General features: G+C 50.0%; 1 non-coding gene across 1 annotated transcript; it reads right to left on the bottom strand.

Annotated features, from left to right (window-relative positions):
- Positions 1-2618: 2618 nt before the first annotated feature.
- On the bottom strand, positions 2619-2691 carry TRNAK-CUU (transfer RNA lysine (anticodon CUU)). The gene has a single exon. It is a non-coding gene; the product is annotated as a tRNA-Lys (tRNA).
- Between the last annotated feature and the right edge of the window lie 15250 nt (positions 2692-17941).

Genomic DNA, 17941 nt, shown 5'->3' with positions numbered 1-17941 from the left:
CCCTTCCCTTCCCTTCCCTTCCCTTCCCTTCCCTTCCCTTCCCTTCCCTTCCCTTCCCTTCCCTTCCCTTCCCTTCCCTTCCCTTCCCTTCCCTTCCCTTCCCTTCCCTTCCCTTCCCTTCCCTTCCCTTCCCTTCCCTTCCCTTCCCTTCCCTTCCCTTCCCTTCCCTTCCCTTCCCTTCCCTTCCCTCTCTGTCCCCAGTTCTGTCCCCAATCTCTGTCCCCAGTTCTGTCCCCAGCTGTGTCGCCAGGCTCTGTCCCCATCCCCAGCTCTGTCCCCAGTGTCCCCAGCTGTGTCCCCACCATCCCAAGCTGTGTCCCCACCGTCCCCAGTGTCCCCACCTGTGTCCCCAATTTCTGTCCCCAGTTCTGTCCCCACCGTCCCCAGTGTCCCCACCATCCCCAGCTGTGTCCCCACCGTCCCCAGTGTCCCCAGCTGTGTCCCCAATTTCTGTCCCCAGCTGTGTCCCCACCGTCCCCAGTGTCCCCTCCCCTGCACTTTGCCGCTGCCTTTGTTCTCCTTTCATCTCTCCGTTACCACCGCAGCCGGCGGCGCTTCCAGCCCGCAATTAACAGCGGCAATTAGGAGCTGCCGGAGTAGGTGTTTCCCCTCCGAAGGGACCTGATGTTCCCCATGCTGAGCAGCAGAGAGATTCCCGCTGAGGGAGCTTATTTGTGCTGATTAGCAAATGCTGTCCTCGCTGGAATCTGAGATCAGGCTAAAAAGTTGCAAAGTATCAAATTGGTTTTGTTTTGTTTTGTTGGTTTTTTTTTAATCTACTGCCAGTCCCAAACCACTGTCAAAACAGAAAAGCACAGAAATTTCAGGTGATTGCTGCTCAGAGCCCAGAAAAGCAGGTGAACAATGAGGAAAAGCAGCAGTTACCCAGGCAAGGCCTCTTTCCCCACGTCCATTGGAAGGGAACGGTTGTTGTGGAAAGGGAGAGTATTAGAGTAGTCCACAGGATGCAGCCAGAGCTAAGTAAATAAATGCTGCCTCAAAAGGTGTCTGTGGAGCCTCTCAAACCCTTTAGTGAATGACAAAATGGAAAAACTGGGAAATAATGGGGAAAGATAATCTGGACCCAAATGGAAAAACCCATCTACAAAAATCTAATCAAGCCACCAGTGACACTGAGCATTTCCAGTGACTTTTAGCTCGGAATTCAAACACTCCTGGTGTCCAATAATGACGTTTTATTTCTTGTGCACCGAGTGCCAGTGTGTTATTAACCGGGAAAATACAGATTTTATAAATAAGGCTGGCTTTCAGCACCTGGGAAATAAGTTTAGGTCTCACCCTGCTTGTTCTCAAAGTGATCTAATGTTGAGAAGGAAACAAGAGCAGCCTCCACCACTGTCTGGGTGCTGATAAGAAATGATTAATCCACTACTGGCTGGAACAGCTTCTTAGGCATCCCCAGGACAGCTGGATGGATGGGGCACTCCACAGAGACAGAGCTTTGTGCAAATAAAACAATGAGGAAATAAGGGAATGTTATTGATGGACATTATTTCTCCCCTTACTCGATCATAACAGTTTTATATCTGTGTAAAAATGAATTCTGCTCGGTAATGCGGTCTCTGGGAGTTGTATTTATCCTGTTTATTGCTATCAGCAACTTATTCCTTTGCATAAATTATTCATGGGAATTAGACATGCTCATTTATGTGGGGAGGGATGGGGAGCAGAAACTTCTTGGTTTGGGTTCTTTGGAGGAAGAGCACTTGGAAATCATGGGAAATGAGGATTGTTCTTTGGGATGAGGGACAAACTCCTGGGATTGTGCTTTGGGATGAGGGAAAAACTCCTGGGATTGTGAATTGGGATGAGGGAAAAACTCCTGGGATTGACCTTGAGATGAGGGACAAACCCCTGGGATTGTGCCAAGGGATGAGGGACAAACCCCTGGGATTGTGCCAAGGGATCAGGGACAAACCCCTGTGTGTTGGAAAGGATGAACCAGGAAGACCTTACAAATATGAATGCTTAGATTTTGAGGATATGGAAACCATGAGCCAGATTGAAATGAAAGCCACTTTTGAGATACCAAACCTCAGTTACTGAATAACTTAAAGACAACAGAATGGCCAGCTGAAAGTAATCCCCTCTTGATAGAACAATGTCTTCTGCTCCAAAGGTCAGAGAAGACCCTGCTAGGGTCCAAAGAGCAGTTTTTAGAGTTTAAAGTATAACACACACTATGGTAATATAAGGATTCCTATAGGCTGTATGTAAATGCTGTAGAATTTGTATCTTGTGTTAGATTGGTTAGTGGAAATTAGAATATTCAACATAGAAGAAGATTTGTTGTATTGTAAACGGGAAATTGCTCTCTTACCCCTCTTGCTCTTCTCTCTCTCACTGCTACCACCCCTCTCTTATCTTACTCCCTCACCCCCTCACCCTTTTATTCTCTTACTTCTTTCTCTTCCCCCCATTCTCTCTTTGTCCTACTCTGGGCTGAGGCTGGCAGCTCTTAGCAGGACTCTGTCACCCACACCCTTACAATAAACTGCAGCTGTACCACCAGCTTGTACAGAGCTCAGGTTTGTCCCTGAGGAGCGTCCATCCCATACAAACACTCCCACAGACTGGCGCCCAACGTGGGGCTCTGGCGCCCAACGTGGGGCTCAAACCCACGACCCTGAGATTAAGAGTCTCATGCTCTACTGACTGAGCTAACCAGGCTCTTAATTGCATTTTTTGTGAGAGTTCCTGGTGCTGCTGGGGTGTTTTTGTGCCCACCTGAGTGAGCCCCTTGTGTGTCCCAGCACACCTGAGTCTGCAGGGATCCAACCTCCTAGCAAAGCTGCACAGCCTGTCTTGATATCCCACCTGGAGCACAGCTGGGCATTCCTCTGGGATTTCTGCAGCTGCTGGATTGATTTCCTCTGCAGCACTCACAGGGCTGTGGTGCCCACAGGGCCATGCCTGGTCTGGGTGAGGAGCAGAGCCCACACAGGGGCTCCCATGGCTCCATCCTTGGAAAAGAGCAGCTCCCTGTGAGCCCCACAGGCACCAGATTGCAGCTCCAGGGTCTGGGTGGCTCTTTTGAGCTGTCAGGTAGCTCATTCCTCCTCCAGAAGCCTGGGATGCTGTAGGAAAAGTGGCCAGGTGCTCTGGGACTTGCTCTTTTCCATTGGCAAGGGGAAAATGGAACATCCTGGCAAAAGCCGTTATGGAAAATACAGAGCAGAGCAGGAGAAAGGTGTGATATGAGTAACTGGCAGCTTCTTCTCAATGCACACAGGAATCATTTAAAATCCTCCTCTCACTGAGGAAGAGGGTGAGGAGTCACTTCCTTCCCCGTGGTGTCATTCCACATGGGAAGTCTGGTGAAGCAAATCCCCACGGAGCTGTCCAGCCCCAGCTGGGAGCTGCCCCCCACCCTCTGCTGCCTTGGGGATGTTTCCAGCCCAAAACCTTTTAACTCCTTCCCAGCTGAGCTGGAGGAAGCTACAGGAAGAAAACTGAGAGATCCAGGTCAGCTGGGAACGGTGAATTCCTTATGGAGCAGCTGAGGGCACTTGGAATGTTCAGCTGGAGACCACTGAGGGGTGACTTCAGAGGGGCTGCAGCTCCTCCTGAGGGGCAGCTCTGATCTCTGGGACAGGGACAGGGAGCAGCTGGAGCTGGGCCAGGGCAAGCTCAGGCTGGAGCTCAGGGAAAGGTTCTTCCCTCCCCCAGAGGTGCTGGCTCTGCCCAGGCTCCCCAGGGAATGGGCACTGCCAGAGCTCCAGGAGCTGCCAGGGATGGATAGGGTGGGATTTTGGGGTGTCTGTGCAGGGTAAAGCTGGGCTGGATTATCCTGGGGGTCCCAGCTCAGAATATTCTGTGATTCCATGATCGATATGCATGGAACCCACCAGACACACAGGAGCCTCAATCAAGGCACAGACAGCACAGATTGGACTGGTGATAGGAGAAATGATAAAGCCATGACCCCACAAATGACTGGGAGATGAGCAGAGATAACAACTTAATGGGAGCTCACTCCGAGATAAGGAAACAGGGATGGTGAACAGGAGCCAGGAATTTATTCATAGGGAAATGCCAAGTGGAGAGAAAGAGGTGCTGTGATTTCTACATCCAACAATGGGGAGAGATAAACTGTGCCCCTGGAGCTGATATCCACATTGTTCAAACACCTTGTTGTGCTGCAAAAGGGAGACAAAGCCTCGCAAGGATGAGTCAAGGCTTGGAAAACCTGAGTGTGCCAAACAGAAGCAGCTCCATCCTTCAGTTTATTAAAGTGAAGTTTGTGAATAATAGCACAGCACAAAAATCCCCCCAGAGGGTGCAGATTCCTGATAGCAAAACAATGTCTAATTTCGCAGATAAGCACAGATCAAGATCCAGGGGTAGGAAATTGCAGGCATGGGAGGCTGAGGCTGGGAATGACGCAGGGACTCCATTCCTGATAACAGGAGCTCTTTAAAAAGCTCCCGATCTGTTGTTAGAACCTCTGAAAACTCGACACACTCTGCACCCGGGAGTCCAGGCAGGAAGGGCTGGATCCTGCAGAGAAACCCAGAGCCCCGGGGCTACAAAGAGCCCAAAGTGAGAGATTTTTTTAGGCAGCAACCTGAGAAGGCATTTTAGGAAATTTAGGATATTCCTGAATTACAGCCCGAGGCAGAGCCACCCACGTGTTCCTGGGTGTTGACTTGGTGGACCCCAATCCTTCAGTTTTCTCAAGGAAGGAGGGAATTCTGCCATAAATTCCCATTTCACGCAGAAGGAGCAAGGTTGTGCTGTGTCAGATGCCAGGCTGCTTCCCCGACTCTGAATCCCAAATATTCTGTGCTTGCTGGGGGCATCCTGCTGTCAGCATCCCACAAACCAGGAGGAATTAGCTCCTGATCATGGATATAAAAATAAGAAGATGCTGGTGTCACTCCCTCCTTCCAAGGTGTGATTTGGTTGCTCAGACAGTCCCTTCCCAAGGAGATGGAAATGACATTAAAAACCCCAGGGGACACAGTGGAAACCACTGGAAATCCATCCAAGAACGACCAGTGAAAAGGAAAAGCCACCTTCCATCCATCCTGCCTGGAATCTGCATCCCCATCATCACTGCACACCTGACAGTGCCTGAACAGACACAGAGCTCTGTGCTCTCTGCACTTGGGATCCCCCCATGCAAGGAGGGATGTGGGATTTGCTAGAAAGAAATATGGGACCTGCAGCTAAGATCCCTGTTATGTTGAACTCACAATGTGATTTCTTTCCATTTTCTAGATTTCTCAGATTTATGTGCTCTTGTTGGCTGAAACGGTGGCAGCAACAAGCACAGAGCTGTCCTGCAGTGGAAAAAAATCCCCAGGATGTCGCTAAGAAACTGCAAATATTTAATTATCGATAGCTCAGGGCCAGGATCCGTCATGATTAGATCCCCTCAGTAATCAGTCTAATTGGGAGCAGCCCTGAATGGAGGTGCTGGGCTCTCATTGAGGGCTGCTCTGCCTTTCCTGGAAACATCAATGCTGCCTCTGACGTGGGCTCTGCCTGCATCTCATTTCCCTTCCCTTTTCCACGAATCTCCAAACCTCATCCATGCTCTGAATCACACCCTCACTGCTCCGGGCAAGGGAGCTCAGAAAATAATTCACTTTCCTGTGAAATCCCTTGTTTTTGTGGCCCTGGGAGCAGAAGCTGGCAGCAGTTTGGGTGTGGTGGTGACAGCTCACATCTTCCACCTCCTTCTTTGCAAACAGGGGCCAAGGCTGCTCTGTTGGATTGTCAGGAGCAGGGAACCTGCAAGGAATTGTTCCCTGGGTTTGACCAGTGATGCAGAAAAAAATAATAGTGTGAGGCTCACCCAAAACTACAACTCTACAGAGATTTTGGTGAAGTCAAACTGCTCCTTTTGGGGTAAAATGCCAAATGAAACATTTTCACTGACGAGTTGTTTTATGTCAGGGGAGTTATTTTTAATATGATTTGTAGGAAAAGGGGGATTTAAATCCCCAGCTGCTCACCTGGCTTGTGTTGGGAGGGGAACCCAGAGGCTGCATGGACACAACCTGCACTGAGATGTGGGGAAGAGACACAAAATTCATGGGATGGTTTGGGTGGGGAGGGATGTCACAGCTCATCCAGTGGCACCCCTGCCATGGCAGGGACACCTCTCACTGTCCCAACCCCAATGTCCAGCCTGGCCTGGGGCCCTTCAGGGATCCCTGCCAGGAGGGAGATCCCTAAGCAGGCAGCAACAGTGATTTTCCTGCTGAACCCTGGATCTTTCTCCACTTGGCTCCATTTGCTGAGGCTGTTCAAGTATAAATTTGGGCTGATAAATTTCTGCTCCCCCAGTTTCCAGTTCCCCCTGGAGGAGCAGGTGCAGGACTGGAGGAACACCCTGGGAATCTCCTTTGGGAAGGGCAATACCTGCACTGGACCAAGACCTTGGTGTCCAGGTCACAAACCCACCCTCCCTCCCAGGCTGTCCTTGGTCCCAAAGTGAAGCTGGGGCTGAGAGAGGAGTGGGGAGCACAAAGCAAAGGCACTGAACAGCTCTGGTGCCAAAACAATCCCACCTGGAGCAGGGTTTGGGAATTCCCACCTGGAGCCAGGGTTTGGCAATTCCCACCTGGAGCCAGGGTTTGGCAATTCCCATTTGGAGCCAGGGTTTGGCAATTCCCACCTGGAGCCAGGGTTTGGCAATTCCCACCTGGAGCCAGGGCTTGGGAATTCCCATTTGGAGCCAGGGTTTGGGAATTCCCACCTGGAGCCAGGGCTTGGGAATTCCCACCAGGAGCCAGGGCTTGGGAATTCCCACCAGGAGCCAGGGTTTGGCAATTCCCACCTGGAGCCAGGATTTTGGGGCTCCTTGTCTTTACTCACCCCTTGGTGGCTGATTCACCAAATCCCAGCCATGGCTGTTGGGTTTCCAGCTTTGTCAGGAGGGTTGGGAGCATGAGTGAAGGTTTTCTGCTCCTGGGAAAGAGAAATATTTACTTTATTCCTACCATAAATGTAGGATAAGCCCCACAAGCTTTGCTCACTCAGTCAGGCATTGCACACTTCTTCCTTCTTTTTTCCACTGTTTTTTTCCTTTCCCGTTATGATCTGCCCAGGAAATGGAAACGCTCTGCTGCCTTCCTGGGTGATGGAAATGTTCTGAGAAGAGATGGGAGGCACCTGCTCTGCTCCACAGTCTGGGCTCTCTCCCTCCTTCCTGGACACCCCAGGGATGCAGTGCCATGGTCCCATGGATTTGTTGTGGTGTGGAAAAACCCTCCTGGGAGCACTGGTGTCCATCCCTGTGGCCCCCCTCCTCCAAAACCTGGGATTTCTCCCATTTCTGCTGGGATTTCCCTTCAAACCCGTGTCTCTCTGAGGAAGGTGTCCCCCTGGAGCTCTGCTCCATCCCTGGGCAGCATTCCCAGCACAGGGAGATGCTCAGCACCTCTGGGGAGGGAGGACAACCACCCACACATGGCCCACCCCCAGCAAAACGCCAAACACGACCGTGTGCCAAGGCTTCTATCAGGAAAAATTAGCTGGGAGTGGAAAACATCCCTTCCCTGTCCTTCAGCTCCCAGCCCTGATGCAGATCTCATCTGGGTTTTGCAGATGAAAGGAGGAAGGAAGGAAGGAGAGGAGCCTCAGACTGATTTGCTGACTGAGTATTTATTAAAATAGACTGGAGTAATTGAAGGCAAAAGCTCCCCAAAGTTGGGATGCAAATGGAGGAGCTGGAAAAAAACAAAAGGAGAGGATCTGGTGGCAACTTGAATTCTGTACAAACCCAGATTTTTCACAGAACTCAATTCCAAGCTAGAGCCAAACTGAAATTTTCAGAAAAGCAGAAACTCAAAGAAGAATTTCTTACAGCTAAAGTGAAAATTAGTTTGACAAACCACAAACATTTCAATTGAAAACTGGGGCATCCTCTTTTCTCTCTCTCCTTTTTTAATTAACCTCAAACTCTCAAAAGCACAATGATGGGAACCCAAGGAATGTGACATTGCCCGAGTGTCTAATAAATGCACAAGCTGCAAAACAAATGTGGATTTGCAAAACATTTTGTTTTCCCCACATTTCCACTTTCCCTGACTAGAAGTATTCCTGCAAAATTCCAGCCAATTCCCTCTCTAATATTCAGCTGCCTTAATGCAATCATTTAATCCTGATTTAAAGGCTGTGAAATGAAGGATGAAGAGCTGATATTTCTCTGTAACCTTTTGAATTTCTATATTCTGACTCCGGTCCATTGGATCCATAACATCCAGATTGCAGGAGCAGAAGGGACTTTTTACATTTATTTTCATAATTTAATGTTTGTTTTAGAAAAAGGAGGGGAGGCAAAGCTGCCAGGGCTTAATCATGCAGCAATCTTGAATCTCACCACGACTGGGGGAGGCAAAGAAGCTTTGGCATCTTTGCTGCAGTGCTAATTTGCATTGAGGAGGATCTTTCCCCTCCACAGCTAAAAAAGATGAAGTGTGAACTTCCAAAGTGACATTTTGGAATTCGTGTGGAGCTTCTCCCGCTGCCAGGGCTGAGCTCAAGGCTTTTTCTTGGGGCAGGTTTGTCCAGAGGAATAAAAGCTGTGGGGGAAGGTGTGGGGTGGGGGGGACGGCTCAGGAAGGGAAGATGAGCCCACAAATAAATGGAGGTGGGAGGAGGAAAAGTCTGAGTCTGGAGGAGGAAGGCACTGGTCACCCAGCCATGAGATCAGCAGAGAATCAGCCAGTCTGACAAATCCAAACCTTCCCTGAGACGGATCACCAAAGTGGGCTCCAGTTCCCTACCTGGCTCCAGTACTGACACCTGTGCGTGAATCATCCAGGACCACCCCTCAGAGCCAAGGAAACCCTTGAGCCAGTGAGTCCCAGTTCTTCCTCCAAGCAGGATGAGGATGCAGCCCTGGATTCTCTTCCTGACCTTTCTCCTGCATGTGGCTGTGCTGCTTGAAGGCAAAGCAGGCAAATTCCAATTTTTCTGGAGTATTTTTTAGACATGTTCTCCCTTCAGCTCCACCCCCAGCAGCTCTTCCAGGTGTGTTCACCTCCTGGACCTGGTGCAATCACTGTTACTGTGTGGGGCTGTGCACAGTAAGGTGACCCCTTTTGCATGCAGCAAGAGCAATTTATTGAACAAAGCCATGGCTTTAAATAAAAGAGTTTGTGCAAAACAAAGTAGAAAAGACTCCTAGGTCCAAGAAAGCAACACCTTTAACAAAACATCACATCTCCCATGCACCCTGCAGGTGCATAATCATTGCTATGATTTGTTGGCCTTGTAAAGGCCTGAGAAAGGCAGGGCCTCAAGGCTTCTTCCTCCCTGGTTCCCAGCAGCATCCACCCATCACATCCCCTGGCAGTGGCAGCTGTCCTGTTTCCCAAAGGCCGTGGCCAATCCCTCAGTCCGAGGAACAACTTTCCAAGCACTTCTTTCCAAGCCCCAAGGCAGCTCTGGGAGCCAAAACAACCCAAACCTGAGGGCTTGGGCAAACCCAGCCTGGAGGTGATGAGATGTTCCTGCTGTGACATTCCTACTTGTCTTGGGTTGCAGTGCAGGGTGTGATCAGAAATGTGGATTCTGTCCCATCTGTTAACCCAGCTGGGGCAGTGACCCTGATCTCCTGGCACACATTATCTGCTCATGGGCCATCTTTAAACCAGCTGGGCAATCATCTTTATCTTCCCACAGCCCATCCTCCCTCCAGGAGATATCTCCTGTTCATGGCCAGTGAGTCCCAGGGCATGACTGATAAAATTACTTTCCCAGCACAGGGAAGCTCATCTGCATTCCCTGTTGTCTCGGTTACAATGTAAACTGTGCCCAAAGGGATGGATTCTATCTGCTGAAACCAGGTGGGGCAGGGATCCTTATCCCTGTGGGAGATATCCTCTGCTAATGGGCAGCTGTTAAACCACATGGGGCAATGTTCTTTATCTTCCCACAGCCCATCCTCCCTCCAGGAGATATCTCCTGTTCATGGCCAGTGAGTCCCAGGGCATGACTGATAAAATTCCATGATCCCATGGGAGATGCTCCAGCCAGGGGAGCAGCCAAGCCTTTCCTACCCAGATAAAAACTGACATTTTGGACACCAAGGCACCTTCTTTCCACTGGATCCCAGAGGAAAGCCAGACCTTTGCACATCATCCCTGGAGCTTCAGAGGAAACTGCACCTTCTCCAGGAGCACTGCTCCAGCTGAACCACATCTGCCCCTGCAGGAGGATGCAGCCACCATTGAATGGGACTGTGCCAACACCCTGACTGACTGACGGGTGTCAGCTTGGATTCTGACTCTGGCAGGGTTTGGGATTGTTCTGTGTAATACTGCATTTCTATTTTAATTTTCCTAGTAAAGAGCTGTTATTCCTATTCCCATATCTTTGCCTGAGAGCCCCTTAATTTCAAAATTATAACAATTTGGAGGGAGGGGGTTTCCATTCTCCATTTCAAAGAGAAGCTCCTGCCTTTATTGGCAGACACCTGTCCTTCCAACCAGGACACCACTGCCCCAAGTCCATGGGGCACACAGCACCACAACACATCCCCAGGGGCTCCTCCTGGGAGGAGCTGGGCTCTGGGCACTCATTCCAAGCCCTCCCGAGCTGGGGGAGCCCTGGCTGCAGGATCCCATTAACAAAAGGGGACATTGCCTGGCCCTGCAGCAGCCCCAGCCCCGGCAGTGTCACATCAGCTGCTCAGCTCTGTGACAAATATTCCACGGCTCATTTATCCTTGGGAGGAATCTCCCTCTCCAGTGCTTTTAAGACCTGGAGAAACTGGCAGCTGCTGTTTGCTTTTTGCTCAGGCAGCACTGAATTCTCCAATTAGGAATTCCTTGGGAGCCCCCTCGTGCACAGAGCCCGAGGCCAAACCCAGCTGTGCCAGGCAGGGGAGGGGTTCCCAGCTGACCAAATCCTTGCCTTTGGCACAGCTTCCATGAAAAACCTCTTGCTTCAGCAGGGGAAGTGTCAGCATTTTCCTCAGCAGCACCTGCCTGCCTTTTTAGCAGAAAATAGGGATGGTTTTGCTCTTGGAAAAAGCCAGATTAGGAACGGAGCAAAGAGGCCCTTTGATGTTGGGGAAAGCTGGAATGCTGCACGTGGAGAATCCATGGGGATTCTTCCCAGTGACTGCTGAGGGCTTCTCCATCCACTTCCCCCATGTGCTGGGAATTCATCCTGAGTGTTCAAGGAAAATGCAGGGAAAGATCTAAACCCACTCATGCACAGCTGTCCCAGCATGTCCATGGTGCTGCTCCCAGGCATTCCCTGTGTCCCTGTGCACCATCCCAAAGCCACACCAATGCAGAACTGATGAGGTGCTATCAATTATTCTGTGTACAGCACAGCGCTCAGGGATTTATGGCAAAACCTTTGGGCCCCCCCCCATGAATGTGCAGCTCATTGGATAAGGATCAATATTTGAGGGAGGCTGTTATGCTCATTAGAGTCCCAAATCCCAATAAAAACAGGAATTCCAGGTGCCAGGTGAGACTTTCATCATGCTCACGACAGAAAAAAAAAAAAAATCAAGGAAAAAAAAAAGAGGAAAACAGCAAGGAGGGAATAAAATCCAAAAAGTGCTTAATGATCTCTTCAGGGACTGCAAGTATTTCTGAACAAATTCACCAGCAGCTCCTGGGATGTGCAGGAGAGGGACCTGGGGGATGGGGACAGTGTCACTTGCAGTGTGGGGAGATGAGCAAGGAGTTCCTGCCCAAACCCTTCCTGGATGGAAAGTTGGATCCTTGGCTGAACCAAACTGATTTCAGAAAGTTCCTGATTCCTGTAGGGATAGGAAATCATATTTTCAACTGAAATTTTGAGGCAGAAGAAAAGGGAGAGCTTTGATGAAAAGTCAGCTCAGAGAAATGAGCTCCTGTCTGCAGCGATTTCCCTCCTGATCCAATATTGTTACAGCTGCTTAATATTTCCCCAGTTAAGCCCTATTTTGATGAAGAATTGAATATTTTTTTCCTAAACTACTCCTTTTTTCCCTCAAGTTTTTCCTGTACAGGCTGTTGAACTTCTCATAAAACCACTTCAGATAAACCCGCAGCTTTAATTTTTTAATGAATAATAGAAAATGCTGAGGGAAATATTAAAATCATTTTCTAGAGACATTTTCATTCTGACAAAACCCAGCCCTAAAAGCAAAATTTTCCTGGCTGCTGATGCCTCTTCAGACTCAGATTTTTTTTTTTTTTTTTTTGTACAGCTGGTGCTCCCCAAGCTCCCAAAATCCTGGGATCAGGCAAGTCCTGATGGACACACACATGGTGCTGGGTGTCCCAGGGCTTTTCCTAAGGAATGGGATGGGGCCCTGGATAACCCTGAGGATGGCAGAGATGATGTTTAAGGACCCTTCCCACCCAAACCACTCTGGGGTTCTGGGATTCAGCATCACTCCAGCTCCTCTGGAGCTCCATCCCTGGGGAGCTGGTTTAATACACAAGTCAGTGAGCAAGGGAGGGACAAAATGAAGCATTTCAGGGCAGTACAGATCAAAATAAACTGGGTTTATGAGATGCCAGACAATGATTCAGGTTATTGCCTCTCCTGTCTTACCTGCTCTTTGACCTACCAGTACTGTTAAACTCCCAGTGCAGGGCAGCCAGGAGGGTTTGAGGGATTTATCTGATGTGCTGAGGAAGGAGCATGGAGAAGGGAGCAGGGAACACTCCGGGGTGCCAGGACAGAGCTTTTCTGCTTGGAAATGGTGGCAAACTCCAGTAGGGACACATCCTGCAGAGGAGGGAAAGGCAGCGGGGGATAACGAGGGAGCCTTGCAGCAGAATCAATTAATGAGCCAGTCAGCTGCTGCTGAATGAGATTTGAATTTCACACCAGTGCTGGAAACCCCAAAATAAACCTTTCCCCTCCCCAGTGCGTCAGAAATTCTGCCTTTTAAGGCAGCGTTGCCTGCTGGATGTTGGAGGGGCAGATGAGGGACAGAATATAACTCCTCCTCTTGTGTCTCCCCAGCCCTTTATTCTGCTCTAATCCTCAGATCCTGGTGGGGTTGGGAAGGGGAGGCTTGTGCAAGGTTTTAATGAGGCAGAGGATCCGTGCTGCCCTCAGCACCAAAGGGGCTTCCATTTCCAGGGGATGGCAAAGATTTAATTCCCAAATGAGCACAGAAATACCTGAAAATCCTCAGCACTTTCTGAGCCCTTCCTGACTCCAAACAGCTCTGCCAGCCCCAGGGAAAAGCCAACCCAGAACCAGAGCCCCTGGTGTTGGCACCTCAGTGACAACCACTGATCCTTAGAATCATGGAATGGTTTGGGTGGGGAGGGACATCAAAGCTCATCACATTCCACTGTCCCAGGCTGCTCCAGCCCCAGTGTCCAGCCTGGCCTTGGGCACTGCCAGGGATCCAGGGGCAGCCACAGCTGCTCTGGGCACCCTGTGCCAGCCCTGCCCACCCTCCCAGGGAAGGATGTGGGCCATGAGATGTTTTACCAGGAATTCTTCCCAGGCTTGGATGCCCCTTGCAGAGGGGCTGTCCACTCAAACCTCTCTTCCTTTTGAAACAAGCATTGTGTCCAATCCTCCTCCCTCTCACCTGGATTTATGTCTCTTCCCATGGAAATCTGGGAAAATTTCACCCCTGTGAACATTTTCCTGAAGCTTCTGATTCCCAAAGTCTCCTCAACTTCTCATCCATCCTTTCTATGTGGTGACAGAGCCAAAGACCTTCCCATCCCAAGGAACCTGCTCAGTACCCCTGGGGCAGCTCTGCAGGTTTTTCTTCCTCTCCTCAGCTCCTGAGCCATGTCCCAGCCTCAAAACCACTTTCTCTTCTTCCTACTGAGCTATTTTTCCACATCCAACTGGCCCTAGCCCTGAGTCCTCTGGATCACTGAGGAAAAGCCAGAACTTGTGACCTGTGATTGGTTTTCATTCTTTTAAAGCTTATTTTTTGAGCTGATAACTCTATGCCATGTGTATATATATATATATATATATATATATAAAATAAATATACATACATATATATATAAATAAATATACATACATATATAAATAAATAAATAAATCTAAATAAATAAATAAATAAAAATATAAATAACAGTTCTTACCATGTCTATGACACTGGAATTTTATGGGCTTGTGGAAAAACAAGCAAACCCCTTCTCTTTGCTTACCTTGGACAAATATTTGCAGGTTCCAGAGCTCAGATCCTCGGGAGGGATTACACAAAAATCCCCGTGGTCCCTCCACCTCCCAGCCAGGATCTGGGATGTGCTGCCAGCCTGAGCCCAGCTCTGGAAGTCCTTAAGCTGTGCTTTACCTGCCCAGAGCTGTGCTTTGCCTGCACACCTGGGTGCCTGTGTTTTCCCATGGGGAACACTGGGAAGAATTTATCCATGGATTTCATTGAAATACCATAAATAGACCAGTGAGCAAAACCACTGCAAATCCTCTTCATCCCATTTGCTTTGATAGAGACGCAGGGTTTGTTTGCTGTTTAATTTTTCACATTAGGCATATAAATAAACATGGGATTCAAGAGGGATTTTTTTTTCCTTATCCATCTCCTCCCATGCCTGGATTTGAGGAAGAGGCTGAGTGGCAATTTGGCTTCACTGGGCACCCAGTTCTCAGCAAGGGCTGGGAATTGGGGCAAAAATGTGGGCAGCAGGGCGAGGCTGTGATTCATTATTGAGGGGATGGGAAGCACCTGCCAGCCTGCCCTCGGCACTGGCTCTGCTCTCCCAGAGCACAAATAACCTGCTCGTCCCTAACGACCCTGCTCTCATTAAGGGGGAGCTCTGGCAGCTCCATCCTCACCTGGCTGAGGAAAAAGGGGATGCTGACCATGGGTGAAGGTTCCTGGAAGCTTCTTCAATCCTCCATCCCCACCTGGCTGAGGAAAAAGGGGATGCTGACCGTGTATGGAGCTCCTGGAAGTCTCCATTATCACCTGGCTGATGGAAAAGGGGATGCTGACCATGGGTGAAGCTCCTGGAAGTGTCTTTCCCCACCTGGCTGATGGAAAAGTGGGTGCTGACCCTGTGTGGAGCTCCTGGAATTTCCTGGAAGCCTCCATCCTCACCTGGCTAAGGGAAAAGGGGATGCTGACCATGTGTGGAGTTCCTGGAAGCTCCTGGAAGACTCCATCCTCGCCTGGCTGATGGAAAAGGGGATGCTGACCATGTGTGGAGTTCCTGGAAGCTCCTGGAAGACTCCATCCCCACCTGGCTGATGGAAAAAGGAATGCTGGCCATGTGTGGAGCTCCTGGAAGCTCCTGGAAGCTTCTGTAGTCCTCCATCCTCACCTGGCTGATGGAAAAGGGGATGTTGACCATGGGTGAAGCTCCTGGAAGATTCTGGAAGTGTCTTTCCCCACTGGCTGATGGAAAAGTGGGTGCTGACCCTGTGTGGAGTTCTGGAATATCCTGGAAGCCTCCATCCCCATCTGACTGAGGGAAAAGTGGGTGCTAACCCTGTGTGGAGCTCCTGCAATCCTCCATCCCCACCTGGCTGATGGAAAAGGGGATGTTGACCATGGATGAAGTTCCTGGATGCTCCTGCAATCCTCCATCCCACCTGGCTGATGGAAAAGGGGACGCTGACCCCGTCTGTCCCAGCTGAGTCCATGGATGCCATGCCTTCCAGAAGGAGCATCCCTTTGAGCAGCCAGTTGGGTTTGCCACATACCAGGATTCTGGGAATCATACAAAAGGCACCTTTGGCATCCCAGTGCCATGAAATGCCCCAGCATTTCCCCAAAATACCTTCAGGGCAGGATAATCCCACCACACTCCATGGCTGGCTGGCTGCAGTTTTTTCCAGACTTGGAGCTCTTTGGAGAAGGAAGGATCTGGTTTTGTTTGTTTGCTCCAGCAGGGTGGGATTTTGGCCCATGGTTGGGAAACTTGTGTGTTCCACGAATACAAATTTAACTAATTAATGAGAAGAACCAGTGGGGAGGCAGAGCTCGTGGCTGGAGGGGCTGATTCTGAGCAGCAAGATTTCTTTTATCCATTCCAAGCTCTTCCATGCAGGAAGCAGCTCCGGAGTTGGCAAGGACCTCCAAAAGTCCTTCCACTGTTCCCAGCATTAACCTTTGCAGCTCCAGCTCAGCTGAAGTGGGATCCCAACCCCCTGCCTGGCTGGGAGTGTCTTGAGCAGCTCAGGGAGGCTGAAGGGTCCCTCTGGCTCCAGGGCTCCTCATTAACCAGCCATCACAGGGAAATCCCAGGGTCTTCTAGCAGGTTTATCCCCTGGATGAGCAAGCAGCTGCCTCTTAATTAGAGCCCAGCTAAGTGCTAGAGTGTGATCTGCCAGGCTGGGCATGTTTAATAACTCAGCTCCCAGCTGCTGCTGCTCGGTGCTGTGCTGCTCCAGGTCCCCTTTGATGTTTGCTGTCCTTGGGGACAGGGGGAGCAGGACTCTCCAAAATCCACGGGAACCACGTTGGGCAGGGAGGAGCCTCCGTGCCAGCGCTGATCAGGCTGGTTTATCCAGGGTGGGGCAGGGGATGCACTGGAACCCAAAATGTTTCCCAGCATAAGCACGTTAACCGTGTGCTGGGGAAGGTAAAACAGGAAAGCTTGAGTTACTAAATAAACATGAAACAACAGGATGGCCCCTGAAGGTAATCCCATCTTGATTAAACAATGCCCTCGGCCAGAGAGCAACTCCAAAGGGCACAAAAGACTTGTCAGGGTCAAAAAATTATATCTTAGAGTTTAGAATATAACACACTATGCTAATATAAGAATTCCTATAGGCTGCATGTAAATGCTGTAAGATTTGTATTTTGTATTAGATTGGTTAGTGGAAATTAGAATATTCATCATGGAAGAAGATTTATTGTATTGCAAACGGGAAATTGGTCCCTTTTTACTCTCTTTTACTCTCCCTCTTCTCTCTCTCTCTCTCTCTCCCCTTTTATCTCTTTATCCTGCTCTGGGGCTGTGCTGGGCAGCCCCTAACAGGCTCTTTTATAATAAACTGTAACCTTTAGCTTCAACAGAGCGTTTGAATTTTGTCCCACACCGTCCACCCCGACACAAAGAATCCTGGAGACTCCTGCACCATGTTTGAGGATTCTTCTCTCTGTATTTTCTGCTTTTCAGTCTGTGTTCTCCATGTAGCTCCCTGGATATTTCCATGTCTATCTTCCCCTCCATTTCTTGACCCTTCCTGAGGCATTTTGCAATTTTAAATTGCAGTGCTTTGGCTCCTCACCCTTTCCAACCCAGTGCATTGAGGTGTCATCAAATTGCTCTCAGTATCTTTATTTTTCCCCTTTGGATGTCAGGAAACGGCTCCACAATATCCAGGTAAAATTTGTGTGCAGGGAGGATTAAATCAGCCTGGTACTGGTGGCTCCTTAAGGACTTACAGAACCCCAGAATCCCTGAGGCTGGGAAAGCCCTCCAAGGTCGAGTCCAAGCTGTGCCAAATCTCCACCTTGTGCCCAGCCCAGAGCCCTGAGTGCCACATCCAGCCTCCCTTGGGCACCTCCAGGGATGGGGACTGTCCCACTGCCCTGGGCAGCCCCTTCCAAGGCCTGACTGCCCTTTTCACTGAGAAATTCCTGATGTCCAACCTGAGCATCCCCTAGAGGCCATTTCCTCTCCTCCCTGGAGCACAGCCCGACCCCCCCGGCTGTCCCCTCCTGGCAGGGAGTTGTGCAGAGCCACAAGAGCCCCTGAGCCTCCTTTTCTCCTCCTTTGTCCCCCTGTAGGTGCTGCTTTCTCCTGCCAGAGAGCAGCTCCTGCAGTCCATGAGAGCCAGGGAGAGGATCCAGGACAGCCTGGTTGGCTCCCCCAGGCAGGGTCTGCTCCCTCTCCATCCCCTCTGAGGTGCTGTTGCCCCTGGGCCAAGTGGATTGTGAAGTGCAGGACCAAGCTCAGCTCATTCCTCTGCAGGGACCCCAAACCTGCAGAGCTGTGAGGCACCAGCAGCTGTGAAGAACCAGATTCTCAATGGCTGTGGCTCATCCATC

Source organism: Oenanthe melanoleuca, chromosome 15 (assembly GCF_029582105.1).
Source record: "Oenanthe melanoleuca isolate GR-GAL-2019-014 chromosome 15, OMel1.0, whole genome shotgun sequence".
Taxonomy (NCBI): domain Eukaryota; kingdom Metazoa; phylum Chordata; class Aves; order Passeriformes; family Muscicapidae; genus Oenanthe; species Oenanthe melanoleuca.
Note: the sequence above shows the minus strand (reverse complement) of the source record. Positions and strands in the feature narration are given on the sequence as shown.